General features: G+C 39.6%; 1 protein-coding gene and 1 long non-coding RNA gene across 2 annotated transcripts in view; one reads left to right on the forward strand and one right to left on the reverse strand.

Moving 5' to 3' along the window:
- Positions 1–19,586, reverse strand: part of LOC119012419 (exostosin-1) — a 264,612-nt gene that overhangs the window by 79,641 nt on the left and 165,385 nt on the right. The gene's annotated exons all lie outside the window — the stretch shown is intronic.
- On the forward strand, positions 16,859–18,451 carry LOC119012421. Its single transcript, XR_005072470.1, has 4 exons — positions 16,859–17,017; positions 17,125–17,225; positions 17,926–17,944; positions 18,187–18,451. It is a non-coding gene; the product is annotated as an uncharacterized LOC119012421 (long non-coding RNA).

Raw genomic sequence — 19,586 nt, forward strand, 5'->3', positions numbered from 1 at the left:
TTGGTGGTGGGTGGCCTGTTCATATGCTGCCTCAAGCTTCAACAGTGCCGGCGTCCCAGAGGGCCAAACAGGGAGAGAATCACACTCCCTGAAAACACACCGGCAAACACAAAGCAGTGTCTGAAAATCACATTTATAAGCAATTCGCGTCTTTTATTTTTCTTAAAAACCGTGCTGAGGTTGAACTTAATACGCTCACTGCAGCTTCTCCTATATTTTAGTGGAATCTACCTCTTTTGTCTCACGGACACTGATGCTGAATGAATGAGTGATGGACACAAAGTAATGCACTACCTGTAAGACTTCACTGCAAGTTTTTATTGAGCTGTTTATAAGAAGTCTTTTTATTTGGACAGAAGCTAGAGTTCTGTGGCACAGAATCACATAGCCAGCATGTGTTTACGAAAGCAGTATTTGCGAACAGAGGAAATTCAAGTTTGCCTCCAGCCTCTTCAGAAGAATTTCTTCCGCAAGAAAAAGAAGTTGTATTCGGTATTGCGATAGCAATCACTGCTAGCTGTATCCAACAGCTATATCACTATTGCTTACACATACAGTGTACAATGTAGTGAAACTTCTGTCTTTGAGGAGCAATGGGCAACCAGCATACGGTGCACAGGGACCACCTCCAGATCCAAGCCAGTGCCTTTGGTCAAGGATTTCGATGACTGAGCTGCCAAATGGGCAGCGATGAGTCTGCAATGCAGCAGTGGTAAATGTGACACCCCTGGATATAGTTGAGGAGAGATGGGAAGCTTTTCAACCATTCTGGCAAACAAAAGCAGATATTTTCACAGGAAGACTGGCCGTCTCCAATTGCGTCAGTTGTATCAAAACCACGCAAGCTGTGTCTTGATATTTTGACAGGAAGTCTGGCCATCTCCAGATGTGTTTGCGGCCACAGAAGTGGGTGTTTGTGAAGGAGACCTCAGGGCATTTCCAGTCATGTTTCTGGCAACCAAAAGAGGCATTTTATGCCAAACCATACTGTTTACCTGACCATGACCGAGAGAAAGTTGATTAGAAAATTAAACCTAAGCAAAGGTGAACCTGCAACATAAGGAGTATCTGTGGTTCTGCATGAGTGTACTTAACTAACATTAATTCTGGAGGTTGGGTTGACCCAGGACCTTCTTGCTGTGAGTGAGGCAACAGTAACCACAGCATTAGCGTGTTACACCCCATTAGGAATGCAATGCAAGACTTGGCACCTACATTACCCACAATACAACTCAGCCACTGAGTGACATCACAGGAGGCATCAGATTCATCAGATGACATGCAGCTATGAAAGCATTTATACTACTTTTCTCAAAGCAGTTCTCCCCAAGACCTGTAAACACATTTTAATGTGTAAAATTTTTGGAGTTACCCTTTACAGCAAACAATCCCAAGGGGATTAGAGGAACATTTGTCTGCATATAAAGCCTTACCGCTGCATGGATCTTCACATCATGATACACTAGAAAACAACCACCAGGTAATTATGGATGACCAAGCCAGCGAACAGCAAGCAAGTTATGTTATACCAAAGACAATGATCTGCACAACAGCGTCTGACAACAACATTGATCGGACTTCATCAAACATACGTCCACACACACACACACACACACACACACACACACACACACACACACACACACACACACACAGGTAGCTACAGATGAACATTAAAGGCTGTTTAAACAGATCAGCGCAAGCAATACAATATTTCTGACAGGTGGCTGTCAAGGTGATTCAAGGTGAAATGCTTTGCAGTGTATGAAAGTGCTGAGTGGCAGAAACTTGCAAAGCACTGGCAGCACTCATACAGCAGTGGAGACAGGCTTTTATCACAGTCAAAACTATCTCCCTTTTCATCAGGGGTGCCCAAACTTTTTTTTCTCCTTAGAGGGCCAAAGCCAAACATATATTGTATTTTGTATTATATACTGTCTAATGATAATTAGCAATTCTTCATATTTGAAGAGCATTTTACTACAACAACAAAGATTCTATCTATAGTCCAAAAATTCCCTCTAAAAACATCTGGTGGGCCTGAGGCACCCTCCGCTGTTGGGTTACGTTCCGTAATACCAACTGGAGTTTGAGGGGAAATGCACCTTGCTCTATAATGTCACATTAGTCTCTAGTGAGTGCTGAGTTCATTGGGAGGCTCAACTGAATTCAGACACATGGAGACACACAACCTCGCTGTGTGCCGTTGCCTGCCAGCTCACATCTAATGCATGGGGAAGTGCTCTGGCTGTTTGGGGTGAATAACACGAAGAAACACAAGTGATCTCACACAAGTAATGTAAGTCGAAAATGTACTTTGTGCCATAAGGGGTGAAGCCTACAAAAAAAACAGAAATAAAAGTGAGAGCCCTCACAAGCACAGAAGTACAAAATTTTGTGTGTGTGTTTTCCATTTGGCCTCCAGCCAGCAGTTCACTCGGCTGGTCTGAAGTGAAACAAGGAGACAAGCAGAGCGTGCTGGTGGCAACATTCAGCTGTCACTCTCAATATCCCAGGCACACACACACACACACACACACACACACACACACACACAAACAACACACCACTTACGCACACGCTGAGAAATGCTCTCGTATTTCTCACACACAATGCTCTGCTTAATTAGGGTTGTAATGTGAACAAAGGCAGCCGTCCTATCTGCCACAGCAGACCTCTGAGCGCTCAAGTTCAGACAGGAAACCTCTTAGTGAAGTCACGTGGGGTCCTTCATTTGTCTCTCTTACACACACACACACACACACACACACACACACACACACACACACATGCACACACGTACAGTTAGACACAAGCAGGGGCTTGAAGCTCATGTCACCCTCGACCATGTTGAAGCCCTTTCACACACAGCAACTGTATATTTTCTGGGTTGATAATTAGCATACATCCACAAACACTGGCTGAAATCTTAAATTGGATCTATTTTCTGTGTTTTGGCCTCTCGTCCATGTCTATCTCACCACAAAAACCTGTAGCAAAATGTTCCTCAGAGTGAACAAATCTGAAAAGTGTCTGCCTTGCTTTCAGGTGTGGGCGATGGAAACTGTGACATAAGCCTGCTACTGTATCGAACAGTAAAGTTAAGAAGCAACTGTCCGTCTACTCTAACTCCATCTGTGATCATTCGAAATGTCAATGTGGTCGATCGCAACCTGTTACCATTAGCATATTTTTTAAATTTTGAGATACAATGGCGTGATTGTAGATAGTAGCTTGATAGATGTCTCAGTGCAGCAGCTGTTTTGCTTCAAATCTTTATTTTGTGTGCTGTAAAAATATGTAAATGGAATCTGCAGGTATCTCTACAGGTGAAACAGAGAGGAGGACTACACACGCCAGGAGCTTTAACCAGCTGACACTCAGCAGTAACCAGCTGTTTCTCTCCAGATGTTGGCTGTGGAGCACATTTTAAAATGATTGGGAGGATTTTTTAAGTGTTTATGAGTCTAACGATTCCCCAGATGATGAGAAATGGCTTGACCATCAGTGAAAAGAGTCCTATTTTTGCATGATTATTATTAATGCCTGTGCTCGGGACCGATCACACACGTCACATATGAAATCACACCTCATCACAATTGCTCCTGCAGTCTCTGTCAGTCGCTTCCGAAACAAAGGCAAGATCTTCACAACCGCTACAATCAGCAAAAACTGAAAGGGCGTCATAGTCACTTTAACAACAAAAACACAATGAAAAAAAAAATGTTCGGCTGGTTCTTATCTTAGGTGCTGGGTGTGGATGTCGATGGAGTTTTTCATGACCCACAGTGATTGTGTGCATTGTTTGTTGTCCTGATGTTTATGTGATCTGGTGGTTTAATAAGTTCACTATTACCGATCCAGGTTGCAGTCTGTCCATGTCCCACTGCACTCATGAATGGAAAAAATATTTGCTCCACCGTGATGATGCCTTGCTCTGCACTTGATTTGTTCAATTTTCTTAGAACAAAAGTAGCTGTCATAGTGTATAGAGTAGTGTGAGACTCTGGTTCCCTCTCTTCTTTTTACTTTTTTCTTTGTTACGTTCATATAGCTAAAGTACATTTCCCCTTCCAGCTCCAGTCAGCAGCCAACATTACAGGAGGTAAACACCCGACAGTGGAGGTCAGCTCTGTGGACCGCTGCTACAGTCAGGCTGATAAACAGGACTGAAGATAAACCCAAAGGTTAAAAAGTCATCTCTGAGCTCCTCTCACATCAGCTCCATGTCAGAGCGAAGTCTGAAGTGACTCTGGACCTGACTTGCTTCTCTTGAGCCAGTTTACTACAGCCTCATGTAACTGTACATATAAGGACAATAATAGAAATATTTGTCAATAGTAATAATATTCAAGAATGAAATAACTCTGATATCGTTGTCAGTATCAGCAGACATACAAATTCAGGTAATGGGGACATATCGTAACTGACAAAAGTGGACCTGTAATGTAGAAAAAAAATGTTCTTAAAGGAATAGTACAACATTTTGGAAGAATGTTATGGTTCGCTTTCTCACCACAGGTTAAATGAATACAACATGTTACTAAACGAGCCTCAGAGATGCTAGTAGGTGGACTCTAATACCTTTGAGGAGAACCTAGCCGACTGTTTCTTGTGTTTCCAGTCATTATGCAAGGCTAACCGGGCCAACACGAGTTTCACACAGTATTTACCGTAACTGCACAAACAGTGGATTCAATATTCTTATGTAACTTTTGGCAGTTTTTCTCAGAAAGTCAAACTGCTTCTTAAATACAGTGTCGTGAAAAAATGTAAACATGGTGCAGAAAGTTCAGTACAGTAACTAATGTGTTTTATCAACGCCAGTTGATGATTTTAAGTTTACTTTCCACAAACACTTCTGCAAAATGGAAAACTATACGAGTTTCTAAGACAGCGGGATGGGCTTGGTTAACTTTTCAGCTCACACACATCTAGAAAAACACACATACGCACTCACACAAAACTCTCTCCCGTGCGCACACAATCACCCACACACACACACGCACACAGGCGCGTCCCTGTCCTCCTGCCAGTAATGAAGCAGATAATAAGCTGCTTCACGCTCTGCTGTAGCAAAACCAAAATCAAAACACTGTTGATTTAAGAATCAAAATGCGTACACTCATGGGTTTTTCATCTTCCATGCTCTGTGGCAATGATGAGGTAGAGCTTCAGCGTGTGTGTGTGTGTGTGTGTGTGTGTGTGTGTGTGTGTGTGTGTGTGCGAGCTGTATATCAAAAGCCTGAGGAGCAGACAGTGCGTTTGCTAGGCAGCGTTGAGAATCCATTCCTCGTGCCTCCCGCCTCATTTCAGCACTCTGTATTTCCAAGAAATGATTCTTTGACTTTGACACACTGACGTCGCCCAGCAAGAGTTTTTTTTTTCTTTTTTTCAAATTTTCTGAACTTGTGAAAGAAGGGAAAAACAGAAGAACAATAACCGTGTTTTTGATTTTAGAGGGACACCAAAAGCCCAAAGACCTGAAATACAACAGGCAACTGAGACTGAAGTCCTGTATGTACAGCTGGTAATATGTAATATGCTTTTATTTCAACAGGTTCCAAAGCTGTTATGTGGTTTATTTCAGCATTACATCATCCAGTATTATACCCCCAAAAAACAGAAACACCTACTCGTTTCATCTAGTCAACCAAGAAGATGATTCCACATAAAGGCCTGCTTCCACTATTGATTTCTCTCCTTAAGTTAATGACATCGAGGTGTTGATGTGAGGTGAGAGATGGATGGTAAGCTTTGAACTAAAAATCAAAGAGGTTGCTGCTACATAAAAGGAAAAATTGCCCGACACTTTGAACTTCTGGTTATGAAACACGACAAAACCATGTTTTACCTGAGTATACACCAAGTTAATAATTCCTCGTTTATTTTACGCATTTGCTTTTTGTTACCTTAATGACCAAGTCCTTCACCCGAGGGAGCCCTGTACACTGTATCACACCAGCTAAGAAAATGTTTGAGCCTTTGGTGTGCGAGTCAGGGCGAGCAGATACCGACCACGGAAAAAGAAAACGCAATCATTATTGAAATACTGTACATGAATACCATGCTATCATTAATAAGATACACACAGTAGAGCCCGAGACAATCTGACTGAACACCTCCACACTTCACTTGTCTCGAGGGTAACACCACCCTCTCCCTCTACAAACAACAACACCGGCCAAAAAAAGCGAGCTACAAGCCAAATCCCACAATAATGCACATGAATCTCAGAATATTCCAGTACCCAGCAAGCCCCCGACCCGCTTCCGACGACAACCCAGCTGGCATGGATCGTACAAAACCCTGCGTGCTACCCCTGCACAACCTGACAGCACCCCGAGGAGATACCCGACATGCCACCTCCCTAAACCCACAGATTCCCAACAGCCAGGAGGAGCTGAGGGAAAGTTAGGCAGAGACTAGCTGGGAATCAAAATGGCAACGATCAGCAGAAGCAGAGGATGTTTCCAGGTAATGTATTAAAGAAATCACCACCTATCAACTGCTTATTGAAAAAGAGAAAAGTATTATTGATTCATGTTGCATTAATATGCAACACCTTTAGGCGGTAATTACTGTAGTAATTGAGCGTTAATGTCAAAGATATTTCTAATAGATTACTTGGTAATTACCAACAACTTACTACAACATTTGCAGACATAAAATTAAGTATTACCAACATGTAAAATGTTTTTGTAACTGTATGTTTCAGTATTTGGGGGGTTCGAACTTGTGGCCCAGAAAAAATATATTCACTTTCTGGTAAGTCGTTATTTGCCCATGTTTGACATCGCTTTTGTGATAGTGTTTCTTATGAATCTCAAACATTTAAAAAAAAAAAAAAAAAAAAAAAAAAAAAAAAGCGAGAAATGGTTTTTACCTGCTCCTTTCTCAGTGACAGCAAGGGTGTTTTAAAAAAAAAAAAAAACACTTGGATGTTCTTTTGATTCACCACATTTGATACTATGAACATAATAAAATCCCATGCTTATTCACTTGCTCCCATGTTGCAGCACGTGACAATTCAAAGAGAGGCAACACATTTGAAAGCAACATATTTTCACACAAGCATCAGATATTTCTTATATGTGTTTCTGCTAGATTTGAGAAGCTGTTGATGTTGGCTTGGAGCCCACATGGTTTGAACCACTGCTGCAGACACATATCCTATAAACACAAACACACTTTTAACTTGCATGTTTTTTTTTATACTTTATCTCAGTGATATGTGTCTGTTGGCTTCAGTTTATTTTTGAGATGGATGTATTATGCTCTCCACAGTGTCTCAGATGTCGATTTACTTCCTACCGACTGGCTTCATATTGTTTCTATAAATGCTCCAGTCTCGCGTGTTACTGTAAGATGTTACTTTTGAATGTCAGCCGGGGTCTAATGGTGTACTGTGGTGTCCAATAAAATATCAGAGTTTATCCAAGTTCTCTTTATGAAATCTTCAAAGTAAGAATGGGTTTTCCAGGAGTATCGGTATCCCGAAATAAAGTGTCCAGTCCACAAACCAGCCGGGTTGACAGGCAGTGTGTCCCTGTGTGCTGTAACTGAGGCTGTTTATTGGTACCATCTAAAAACCCTGTGGAAAAACTCACCCAAGACAAAATCATACCAGCATTTAGCACTTGGCGGTTGGTCAGTTAATACCCCTCAGCCACTTCGTTATTCCTTAAAAAATTGTACCACATAGTGTTTCTGTTTAACACCAATTTTACTACTTCAGATCTTAAAATTAAAAACTATAGAAGTGGATCAATATCATTCATAAAGAGAACTTGTGCTCAAACAAGTCCAACAGTTTTAAAATGATGGATCCCGATTTCCTTGAGGCCTACTGATTATTCAATTCCACTCTGTTGTTGGAACAGAAACACGAGTCTGACGGCATTAATCCAGGTGTGTGCCTGTGTTTGTGTGTGTGCGTGTATGTGTGGTGTAATGCGCCACTCGCCTGTCTCCAGCGAGGGTTTAAAGAGGGATTGAATTAGAGGAAGGATAGCTTTCAAGTGGGGATTAGGCTAAAGCTGGGTCTCTCAGGGTCATTATTCAATAGCCAGTGAGTGGCATCAGGACCCCGGAAACCCAGCAGAGAGCAGGCAGAGAGTGGCAGCTCCATCTGTAATGAAAGGAAGATAACACTGGAGTGTGTGCATAATGACTGCTGCAATGTTATGGAAGAGCTGGGGATAATGACAGCAATAACTCTGAACAAAAAAAACTTTCTTTTGGTGACGGAGGAAGTGTCAGGCAGGGCACATAGGCACAAGTCCTATCTCAGAAATGTCTCTGTAGTCATTTCTGTCTCATGTTGGTCTTCCAGGTAGGTACATCCAGACACAATTCATATTAAAGCTGTGCGCAATAAGTAACTAGACAATTAAACATTGCTACCTGCGCTTTTCGGCACCGGAATCAAGAGGTCAGTTTCCGAATTACCACAATGTTCCTCTGTATTTTGCCAAGTGATTTTAAATCTGATTGTATGCTTGTTTGGTGTCCCAGCTGTGAAACATACAGTCACAAAACCACAGGTGTGTCTTTGAGGTCACAACGAAGGCTGAGTTCGAAGATGGGTGTGGTCTAACTTACAAGTACTGAATATCGAGCAATGCTGTAAAGGCTAGTACATGTGTTTTGGAACGAGGTCGAAAATTCAAGCAGGTCAGTGGAACTGCATTCACGTTTGTTGTTTGGCAGCGACCTCTAGTGGCTGTAGTAAATATTACAGATGCAAAAGAGGAAGTGAGGAGAAGTCAAAGTGCAAGACAGTTTGAAACCAGAAGTCAACTGTGAGATCCTTTAACTTAATAACACAGTGAGGACACATCATACAGTATACATAGTCACAATGTTTTCCTAAACTTAACCGAGTAGTTTTCTTGCCTAAATCTAAGGAAACTGCGATTGTACGATGAAGTTGCAGTACATGTGCTGCTGGTAATCTTCAACGGTCGTGTTGTGTTGGGGCGAAGCTGAGAAACAAACTATTGCAACTAGTGCAATAGGTGTGAGGGTGTTGACAAGCATGGCGGCTTATGGTGATCCCATTGCAAGATGGTCTCTGATTTAAATTACATATTGACATGTTTTGTCTTTCAAGTTAAATGTTGCTTCATAAAAAATAAGCACCTGTTGCTACTATGAACAACATTAAGATCAAGATCAAGAATTGTTTTCAGTAAATGTTAACTTTTATTTGGTGAGTTGTTACATTTTGTAGGATAAGTTCGTAATACACATCAAACAGCGCGACGCATTTCAGCTGCATTTCAAATATAACCATTTCAGATCAGAGTTTTGTCGGACAGTGTTAACCTTTATCTGGATCACTCCGTGGTTTTTATAGTTTCAAGCCAGTCGACCAGTCTAAAACTAGCATTTAAATTGAAAATAGTTGAAAGGAACACCCCTAATTTACATATGTAGGCATTTACACAATCAGCTGGATACCAAGCAAACCTCGAACAAATCATCTCACATCAACAGACTGCAAAGACACCAGCCAAGCAGCTAATAGTCACATTGTACTGCACCCGCATGAGAGGGAATAAGTCTTTATATCCAGAGGTGGCACTAGTCTGTGTTGGTAAACTGCCATAAAACCCCCAAATGAAGGACTTTGCGTCAGCTCATTGGCTATGGCAGTATTTATGTAATTGAATCCCCTGCTCACAATAGCTAGAACTTCTACTCCACGGAAAGTGCAAATAAGCATGAGGCACCGTTACTGGGAAATCTCAGGTTTCTGCTGTGATGAGCATGAATTTTGCCTCAGTATTTAGGCAACAAGTTTAACTCGGAACTTGGAATGGAGGACACAGATCCAAAAGTGATCACAAACCGAATGGAACATGAAGGAAAAGAAAAACCTTAGTACAACTACTCTTCAATTTACAGGGGGTTGAATGATTGATTGGTGTGAGGAATCACTTTAAATAATCAATTTCATGTTTAGGCTGACAGCTTGATCCAATAACTGATCACATTTATCACCTGATATCCCATCACTCATCACTCTGCTGTGCCTTTGAAATGTAGGTAGCTTTAAGTAGTTTCAGTGCAGAGATTTTGTGGATTGATATCACTTACACTGGAATAAGCTTTTCTTTAACTGTATTAAACTGCAGCTGCTAATGATGCATGCCAATGTATAGCACTGTATAGTATAGCCGAGCCCTGTGAGCAGCTTAATTTTCAGTGAGGGGCAAAACATATTGTCCTGAATTGAGAACTGCAATACTGGGGGAAAAAAAAAACCCAAGCAAAATATCCCAGAGGCTGTCAGATGAATTGGTTGGTCAATGTTTTGCAGCATCTTAAGAAGTATTGCCTCATATTCCTTCTCCTCTGGTCAGTCTTCATGACTGCAAATAAAAAGTGTGTTTGGGCAATCGATTATGCAATTGCTCTTCCCCATTTAGCTGTGGTGTTGGATTTTTTTTTTTTTTTTCACATGCAACCTTCTTTCGGACTTTGAAATGATGTGCCAAAGCTACAAGGAACGGTTGATTTAAGTGAATAATGTTTTTGTAAATACTGTATTTTACATTATAAACATTTATTCTGATATCTATGACTGTGCAATGTAGTGCAGGTCAGAATGGCTTGTTAAAAGTGTCAACATGATGAGAAGCAGGTGAAACAGTGAGGAGTGAAGCATTGTGACAAAACATGCAGAGAAGTGGAGCCCGTTGAGAATTTCTATTTTAGCTGATGCCGTGAACATGCGTCCTTCTGAGAGTCTCAGTTCTCTGAGACAGCAGAGAGAGGCTTACACCAGGATCATACACAAACCCCCTCAGCTCGTAGCTCCTTATTGCCTATTGGTTTGTCAGGATCATCCTGAGATACTGATTCTTGGCATTCCACATCACGTACAGTCCTTAGATATCTCACTGTCTGTACTGACACATGAGTGGAACCAGGTCCGACGTATCTGTCCTTTCACACCCCATACCAAATGGTTTTACCTCAAAAAGTCTCCAGTAAACAAAACCAATGTGTTGTAATTGAGTTCAGACACTATCGATGTCTACATTTCATCTTACACAGTTACTCTCCACATTTCAGTTCAGTTGTGGCCTGTTGATTGTTTTTCATCATCAACCTCAGTGAACGACAGCCAATGACTGGTGACTCAGTAGTCATTCACATGCTCCTAATGGGACAACGGAAACTGTTGTACAAAGATGGAGGCGACATGACAAAAGAGAGCTACAGTTAACACTGCATGGTTGTCTGCTATAGAGCTATGGTGCTTATTAACAGCCAGAAATGTTTTGCGGAATATTACGATGTTACAGTGAAGTTCACCATTATTCAATGTTTATCTGCTTGAGTCCAAGTGAAAGTTTTAGCAAAATTTGAGGATATTCCCTCAAAGGTTCCTAATACATGGCAATCAGGGTCACTTTTTGAACGCCAAGAATTGAAGGCCACAAGTTATCAGTGACATTTGACGACCACAATCTAGTCAGTTCATCCTTGAGCCCAAGTTCCTGAGATGTGTCTTTCCCCTGAAAATGGGAAGTCGGATGGACAACCCAAAAACCTAAAGCCTCCAGCCAATGGAAGGCTTTAGAATGCAGGTTTGAACAGAGAATGGCAAAAAAGAGAAAACATAAAATACAAAACAAAAATGTTTGCTGTGCAACAGTGCATAAAAAAGACAATATTTTCTGTCCATATATATTTAACTTAGATACAATTTATCCACACATAACATAATATTGGTTCTTGCTTCTAAGCCAACTTAATGCCAGATGCCCCGTTACTGCAGGATTTTAGGGGAATCTTTCAGCGCTGCACTTATTTATGTTTTTCCACTGGGCAAGACCAGGCAGGCATTTGCCTGTATATTTGGTGGAATTTGGAAATGGATGACCCTGAGGTCATGTTCTACAGTGCACACATTTAATTGGGTCCCTGGTGACGGAAAAGTGGAACATGATAGCTTTGTGCAGCTGTGGCTCAGGAGGTAATGTGGGCTGTCCGGTAATCTGGAAGGCGCTGGTGTGATTCCCTGTTTCCCCTGGCTGCATGTCGAAGTATCCTTGAGCAAGAAACTGAACCCCAAATCGATCCTGATGAGCAGGCCAGCATATACATGGCAGCCTCTGCCAGCATGAATGCCTGCCTGAATAGCTGAATGTGAGAAACTTGCAATTAACGGCTCCTCTGAATGATTATCTGTTTGCATAAAAACGGATAAAAATAATTTAGTTACTATTTCCCTCTTGTTTTTCTATGGCTTTGAACCGTCTCACCCTCAGTTCCTCCAAGTAGCAAGAAAGAGGAATGTAGACGGGGAAGTGACAAGATATTAATCAAGCTGTTTACACTGATATGGCAAGGACTTTGCATTGTCATTGCCACGTTCAGATCAAATAAACCACACAAACACACATGTGTACAATTGTTCACGCGCAGCATCAGGGGGAAATAGTCTTAGGTGTGGTACAAAGTTTTCTCACACTGATGTTTGATACAGTAATTTCTTTTGGTACATCATACAGTCAAGAGCAAAGTAGTATCCTGACAACCGGATGGTGCAAGAATGGTGCAAGAATTCGGATATAAACAAGACCGCAAATTGGATTCTCCTTTATGATGATTTGTCGATGACAAGATAATAAGATCAGGGGAATCAAACCAAGAGAAACATACGCTGGCACAATGACAGGCTAAGAAAGGCAACCAGATAAATATTTCTCTGCCTATGTGTAACCCTATTCCTCCATAGGCCTATGCTGCCAGTAAAGAGACTTTTCTGTTAAAATATTCTGTCTCTCTAGCTGAACCAATGAGAGCAGATTTTCTCTTGTGAAAGACTTATGAGACACCAGCAAAAATAAACAACATAAGCAACAAAACTGATAGAAATAGCTGCAGTTGATACAGATGATACAGTCTTTGATGCAAGAGTTGACCCCCTTTCCTCTAACTTAATTGCGGTGTTCCTCAAAGTTCCATTCCGGGCCCGATGTTGTTTTCAGTATGCATGCCTTTGTTTCAGTCACTCACATCATACAGAGTCTTAATGCTCACCGACATTGCCATCAAATCACAATAGGTAACTCATTTTTCTGTTTAGGCATGAAGAAATCTGCAAAGAAGTGGGGGAAAGTAAAACTAAGGCTACCAAAGTATGAGCACTTCAAATGTTTTTGATACTTTGTCATTTGGATGATGAACCTCAGTGTAATTAGTTTCTCAGTTAGCAGCCAGCAGCCACAAGAGCTCCTTAGCAAGTTGATCCAAGTGCTCCAATAACTAACTAACTAACAATAAATGGGTGTATAAGCTGCGTGCACAGCTCATACAGCTTCCCTTTTTAGATATAATCAAGTATTAAAGTGGAAGTGCCACTTGTTGAAGTTGTGCAACAGTTGTGTAATACGATTGTAGTAATATTAGCATATAAAATGTTTTTTTTTTTCTACAAACAGTGATGATTTGAAGGATGTTATCTCACAAACAACAGATACTTCTGCATTATCTGCAGGAGTGCAGCATTGACCGTCATATGGTTAAATGTATTTAACTTAAAATATCAAATATGTCCAACCATTCTGACTGACTTGTTCACCTTCCATACTAAACAGAAGCACGGATTGGCCCTACAGCGTAAAATTAACAAAATTAACACACAGTTGCACATGGGTCAGAAAGCGACGACAAGTCATGTCAGAAAAATAAATAATGCCAATCAAAATATCCTAAAGAGCAAGAGGACATGATTGTATAGTTTACTTTGACCGACCAGTTGAACAAAAGTATATATTTCAATCACAAGGAAACAAAATGAATTAAAGACGCAAATCCTCACATTTAAGAGGCTGTCAGCTGAGTTGTTTTTACATCTAAAAGTCTAAAAAGTCTAGAATTTGAGTTGCTCGGGCTTCAAAGTTAAACATGAGGAAGTGATGAGATGCCCCTTGTTTGGGTGGTTGGCACAGATGCAATGAGACGTCACATTTCAGCCCTGCATATATAGATGGGTGATGTGTATCAGTCTGACAGTAGACACAGACATTTACATTAAATGTAAATGTCTCACTGCTCTGTTTGAAAACAGCCTTTTGTCTCTGACTGCGAAAGGTAAGCACTAAATTCAAATCTCATCCTCATTTAAGATTTTAAAGTTACTGTAACACATAAAAGACAACAGCTACATTTGACATTTGCATTTTGTTTTCTTTTTGTAGGATGAAGTTAACTGCAGTGTTTCTCGTGCTGTCCATGGTCGTTCTCATGGCTGAACCTGCTGATGGTTTTATTGGATGGCTAATTAAAGGCGCAATCCACGGTATACTGGAATTATTTGGCCTTTTACTGGCACTTATTTGAAAAAAAACTTGGCCCATATAACTGATAAAAGTGGTTCAAAATCAAATGCAGCAGCAGCAACAGTCAGTTTACTCTAATAGAAGACAAGAAAATGTTATCAACAACAGCACATCAGTGATGTGAAGTAGAGCCTTATCTGATCTCAAATGAATGTATCATATAAAGACTAAAATCAGTGTGTATTAGTGACCACTTATGATCATTACTAAATGTATTACCCTGCTAAATGTGTGTACACCTAAGTATTTTTTTTTTTTTTTTTTTTCTGATGTATGATATTAAGAGTTCAGATTTAATTCCGTTGTTTTCCTCTGTTTTATTCAGCTGGCAAGGCGATCCATGGGTAAGGACCTTTTCCTATTATTTGTTCATTTATTCATTATTTATGTGTTTATTATGTTTTACAATTATTCAACAACTACTTTTTTATTTTGAAGTTAAAGTAACAAAAACCTGTTACACCCAATGTGATATATCATCATATCTATATTTCTTATATGATAATACAAATACGAGCACTATCACTACACTGTCTTCTTTACCTCCATCAGTCTTATCCGCCGCCATGGAGACTTGCAGCAAGAGGAGCTGGAGCAGCAGCAGCAGCTTGACAAACGTGGACGCTATTCTCTTGGCTGAGGAGGCCACTTTGAAGTTATATTTTGGAAAACACAAGATGCTTCCTGTGCTTCAATATAAGTAATAAATGTATCTCTCAAGTGTGACTGCCACTTCTTGACGATACAAATGTCTTGGCTAAATACATTGCAGAATTTTGATCAAATTTGGAGGATGGTCAGTTGTTCAGAATAAATACGCATTGCAACAAAATGTTTTCTGTTGTTTTATTTATGGTAGAAATTAAGAATAGGACAATCAAACAAGAGACACATGCTGTCACAATAACAGCCCAAGAAAAATAACCAGATGAATGTTTTTGTATTTTTAATTTAGAAACCAACAATGTACCCTCCTATAACTTTCCAGGCATTTCAAAATTGTTTTCTATTATTAAATCAATTAGTACTATAAATACAGTAATCCCAAATTTAGAATTTCTTTAGCTAGGTACAACCACTGAGTTTCTCTTGAAAGAGACACCTGTGAAAATAAAACGTGTGAAATCATACTTCAAACATGGAAATATGATATCTAGTTTATTGCTGGGAAAAGAATAAAACAATCTTGGGGAGTCATTATTTTAAATACCCCAGGTTGTAATCCAGTATAAGATTACTGGAAAAGAAATAATGTAAAATTTAAGCAGTTTTCATTCACATTTTAACCCCTATGAAGAGTACACATGACCTGCTTTTGAGTGACTGCTGAATATCGGTGTTGATCAGTTGTGAGCTGTGTTTGATACACATGACACAGCGTCCTCCCGCCAAATTCAGAATCATAGGTAGATTACTTCTATCTCTCCAGCAGAATCTCTAATGTAAGAGCTGATTCCTGTTCCTCTGTAACTTATTTACGGTGTTCTCCATGGATCCATTCTCGGCCCCACATTATTTTCAGCATGCATACCTTGTCTGGTTGTTTTGTTTAAGTAAATGGAAATCCACAAAGAAATGGGGGAAAAGTCAGAATAAGGCTACCAAGGTCAAACATGTTTCAGGTCTCCTCTTATTTTGGTGATAAGCCTCAGTGTCGTTAGTTTCTAAGAAGCTGTGTTGGCAGCCAGCAGTCACAGGAGCTCCTCAGCAAGTTGATCAAACCATCCGAACAACTCAAACTAGTGTAAAGGCCGCGTGTGCAGCTCATACAGCTTCCCTTTTGATTTATAATCAGGGATAAGAATGGAAGTGCCAGCTGTTGTAATTGTGCAACAGTTGTGTACTACAGCTTTAGTAGTATTGGCAGACAGGGTGATTTTCTATATGCCGTAATGATGTGAAGAATACTATCTCAGAAACAACAGATACAAGTTCAATATTGTACTTCTGTATATTCTGATGACAAAGGAGAGAATCTTGGTTACAAGAACACAGAGAAGTTTTCTGAGAAATGTCCTAATGACTTTCATACAGAACTCAACAGCTGCCAGCAAGCTGTAGTATCAGTACCAACACTAATGCATACTACAGGAATAAACTGACTGCACTTGTGTTAAATAACGAGTAACCAAAAAAGAAGAGAGTTGTAGACATCTGTGTGAAGGTGTCTTGGTTGCCAAGAGAATATTTCATAAACGGAATATACAATTAAAATGATGTTTGTTTAGTTTGGACAATGTTAATAATTAACATAAATTACTAATGACACTAAATCACACAGCAAAGGCCAAATCATCCAGTAACCACACTGATAACAAAACAAAAAAGAAAAAAGAAGCAAATCCCAACAATTAAATCAGCTGTCAGCTGAGTTCTTTCTAAATCAAACATTTTTTTTTTTTTTTTTTTTTTTTCAAGTCAAGTCACTAAGTCACTTGGGCTTGACTGACAGCTTGAACTGGAGGAAGTGATATGAGAATGGAGGACGCTCCTGTTTTGGTGGTTGCCTCAGGTGCAATGAGACATCACATTTCAGCCCTGCATATATAGATGGGTGATGTGTATCAGTCTAACAGTAGACACAGACTTTTACATTAACTGTAAACGTCTCACTGCTCTGTTTGAAAACAGCTTTTTGTCTCTGACCCTGAAAGGTAAGAACTAATTACAAATTTCATCCTCATTTAAGATTTTTAAGTTACTCTAACACATAAAAAACAACAGCTACATTTGACATCAGCATTTCGTTTTCTTTTTGTAGGATGAAGTTAACTGCAGTGTTTCTCGTGCTGTCCATGGTCGTTCTCATGGCTGAACCTGCTGATGGTTTTATTGGATGGCTAATTAAAGGCGCAATCCACGGTATACTGGAATTATTTGGCCGTTTACCGGAACTTATTTGAAAAAAAAAAGACATGGCTCATGTAACTGATAAATGCAGATCACATTAGTAGCTGTACCTTCGGCATGCTGCCATCATGGCAGACAAAAAGTATCGATCTCCGAGTGTCTTCTAACAGGAAGGAGAGTAATGGTGGACTGCTCCTCAAGCCTTCCAGTTAGGTCGCACTCAGGGATCGATACTTTTTGTCTGCCATGACGGCGGCACGCTGAAGATATAGCTACTAACATGAGTTGTTCAAAAACGTTCTTTTTAGTAAACTCTGTGTACACAAACAATGTTCTCAATGCTCGTGTTCATCTGTAGAGACGCTGGTGATACTACAAGCAAAGTTTCATGTTGGGTCGAGCCTTCTTAGTGTTTTAAAAATAGCGATTTTGATGCTAGCATAAGAGTGCCCATAGCACTCAACTGAAAATGAGCTTGCCCGAAAACAAAACTATGGTAAATCTTAAAAGGCCTCTTTCGTTGTAATTGTGCTTTTACATGAAGATTTGACTCATATACATTCACAAACATTTGGCAAGAGTTTGTGACCTTGATGTGAAAAAGGGCCTAATCTGATCTCAAATGAATGTATCATAGTAAAGACTAAAATCAATGTGTATATGATATTAAGAGTTCAGATTTAATGCAGTTGTTTTCCTCTGTTTTATTCAGCTGGCAAGGCGATCCACGGGTAAGGACCTTTTCCTACTATTTGTGTATTTATTTATTCATTATTTATGTGTTTATCATTTTTTACAATTATTCAACAACAAGCTGTGCAAAAGATTTTAAAGTTAAAGTAACATATATATAGCTGTTTCACTAAATGCGATAACATTATATCAATATTTCTTATATTGTATATGATAATGCAAAAACAAACATTATCATTGCACATCTTCTTTCATTGCACATCTTCTTTACCTCCATCAGCGCTATCCGCCGCCGCTTTGGAGACGCGCAGCAAGAGCAGCAGCAGCAAGAGCAGCAACAGCTTGAGAAACGTGTTCAGTTCCTTCGACTTGGCTGAAACGATGTTTTGGATGAAATAAGACGCTTCTTGCACTTCAAAATGAGAAAGAAAAGTATCTACTAAACTTCTTGGCGATACAAATGTCTTGGTTTAATACATTTCAGATTGTTTTATACAATTTGGTGGATGGTCAGTTGTTCAGAATAAATAAGCATTGCAACAAAACTTTTTCTGTTGTTTTATTTTCGACAGAAATGAAGAATAGGAGAATCAAACCAAGAGAAACATAAGTTGTCACAATAACAGCCTAAGAAAAATAACCAGATAAATATTTCTGTATAACCAACGATGTACCCTACTATGATTTTGCAGACATTCATATATGGTTTTTCATACATAAAAAAAACAGCTGATATTATAATAAAAGACATCCCATATTTTGAATTTGTTAAGGTAGGTAGAACCACTGAGTTTCTCTTGAAAGAAACACCCGCAAAAATCAAACATGTGAAATCATACTTCAAACACAGCAATACGATATCTAGTTTATTTCTGAGAAAAGAGTAATATAATCTTGGGGAGTCATTATGTTAAATACCCCAGGACATAATCCAGGTGATAAGATTACTGTACGTAATGCAAAAGACAATAAATGAGCTTGCATCAGGATAATATGACATGGGTAGCAGTAATCATTTGAAAATGAATAACCCTAGGGGAAGACTGGTGAAATACTTTAACAATTACAAAGTAATTAAAATTAAATAACTGAAAGGAAGAGTCATTATTTTGAAATGTGTTGTATAATATACGTCACGTTTAGAAAAGCAGTTTGCTTCACTGAGGACCCTTCACACCCCCTTCACCACTGGTTTCAGCTCCTCCCTTCAGGCAGCTGTTTCAGAGAAACTCTGGCCAACTTACAAAAACTCTTTTATTCCCACTGCAATGTGCATTTTAAAGAAGGCAAAATAGACACTACTTTTTATATAGCTTTGCACAAGTACTTTTACCGATTGAGGGAACTGTTGTGTGACTTTACGTGAGTCTCGTTTTTGTGATTGTTCTTTCAAGTTGTTTTAGCCCTAACCAAAGGTAATTTTCTGTCACTATGTGATAGACAATAAAGTTTCTTGAATCTTGGAATAATTCCAGCTAAGGCTATGGGAAGCATCTTGATATCTTGATAAAATAAAGATCTTTACTGGGAAATAATGTAAAATTTAAGCCGTTTTCATTCATATTTGAACCCATATGAAGAGTACTCATGACCTACATTTGACAACTCAAAAAAGTGGCTGCTGAATACCGGTGTTGATCAATTGTGAGCTGTGTTTGATACAGAGCTGCCTAGCAAGTT

This window comes from Acanthopagrus latus, chromosome 22, assembly GCF_904848185.1.
Source record: "Acanthopagrus latus isolate v.2019 chromosome 22, fAcaLat1.1, whole genome shotgun sequence".
Lineage (NCBI taxonomy): Eukaryota > Metazoa > Chordata > Actinopteri > Spariformes > Sparidae > Acanthopagrus > Acanthopagrus latus.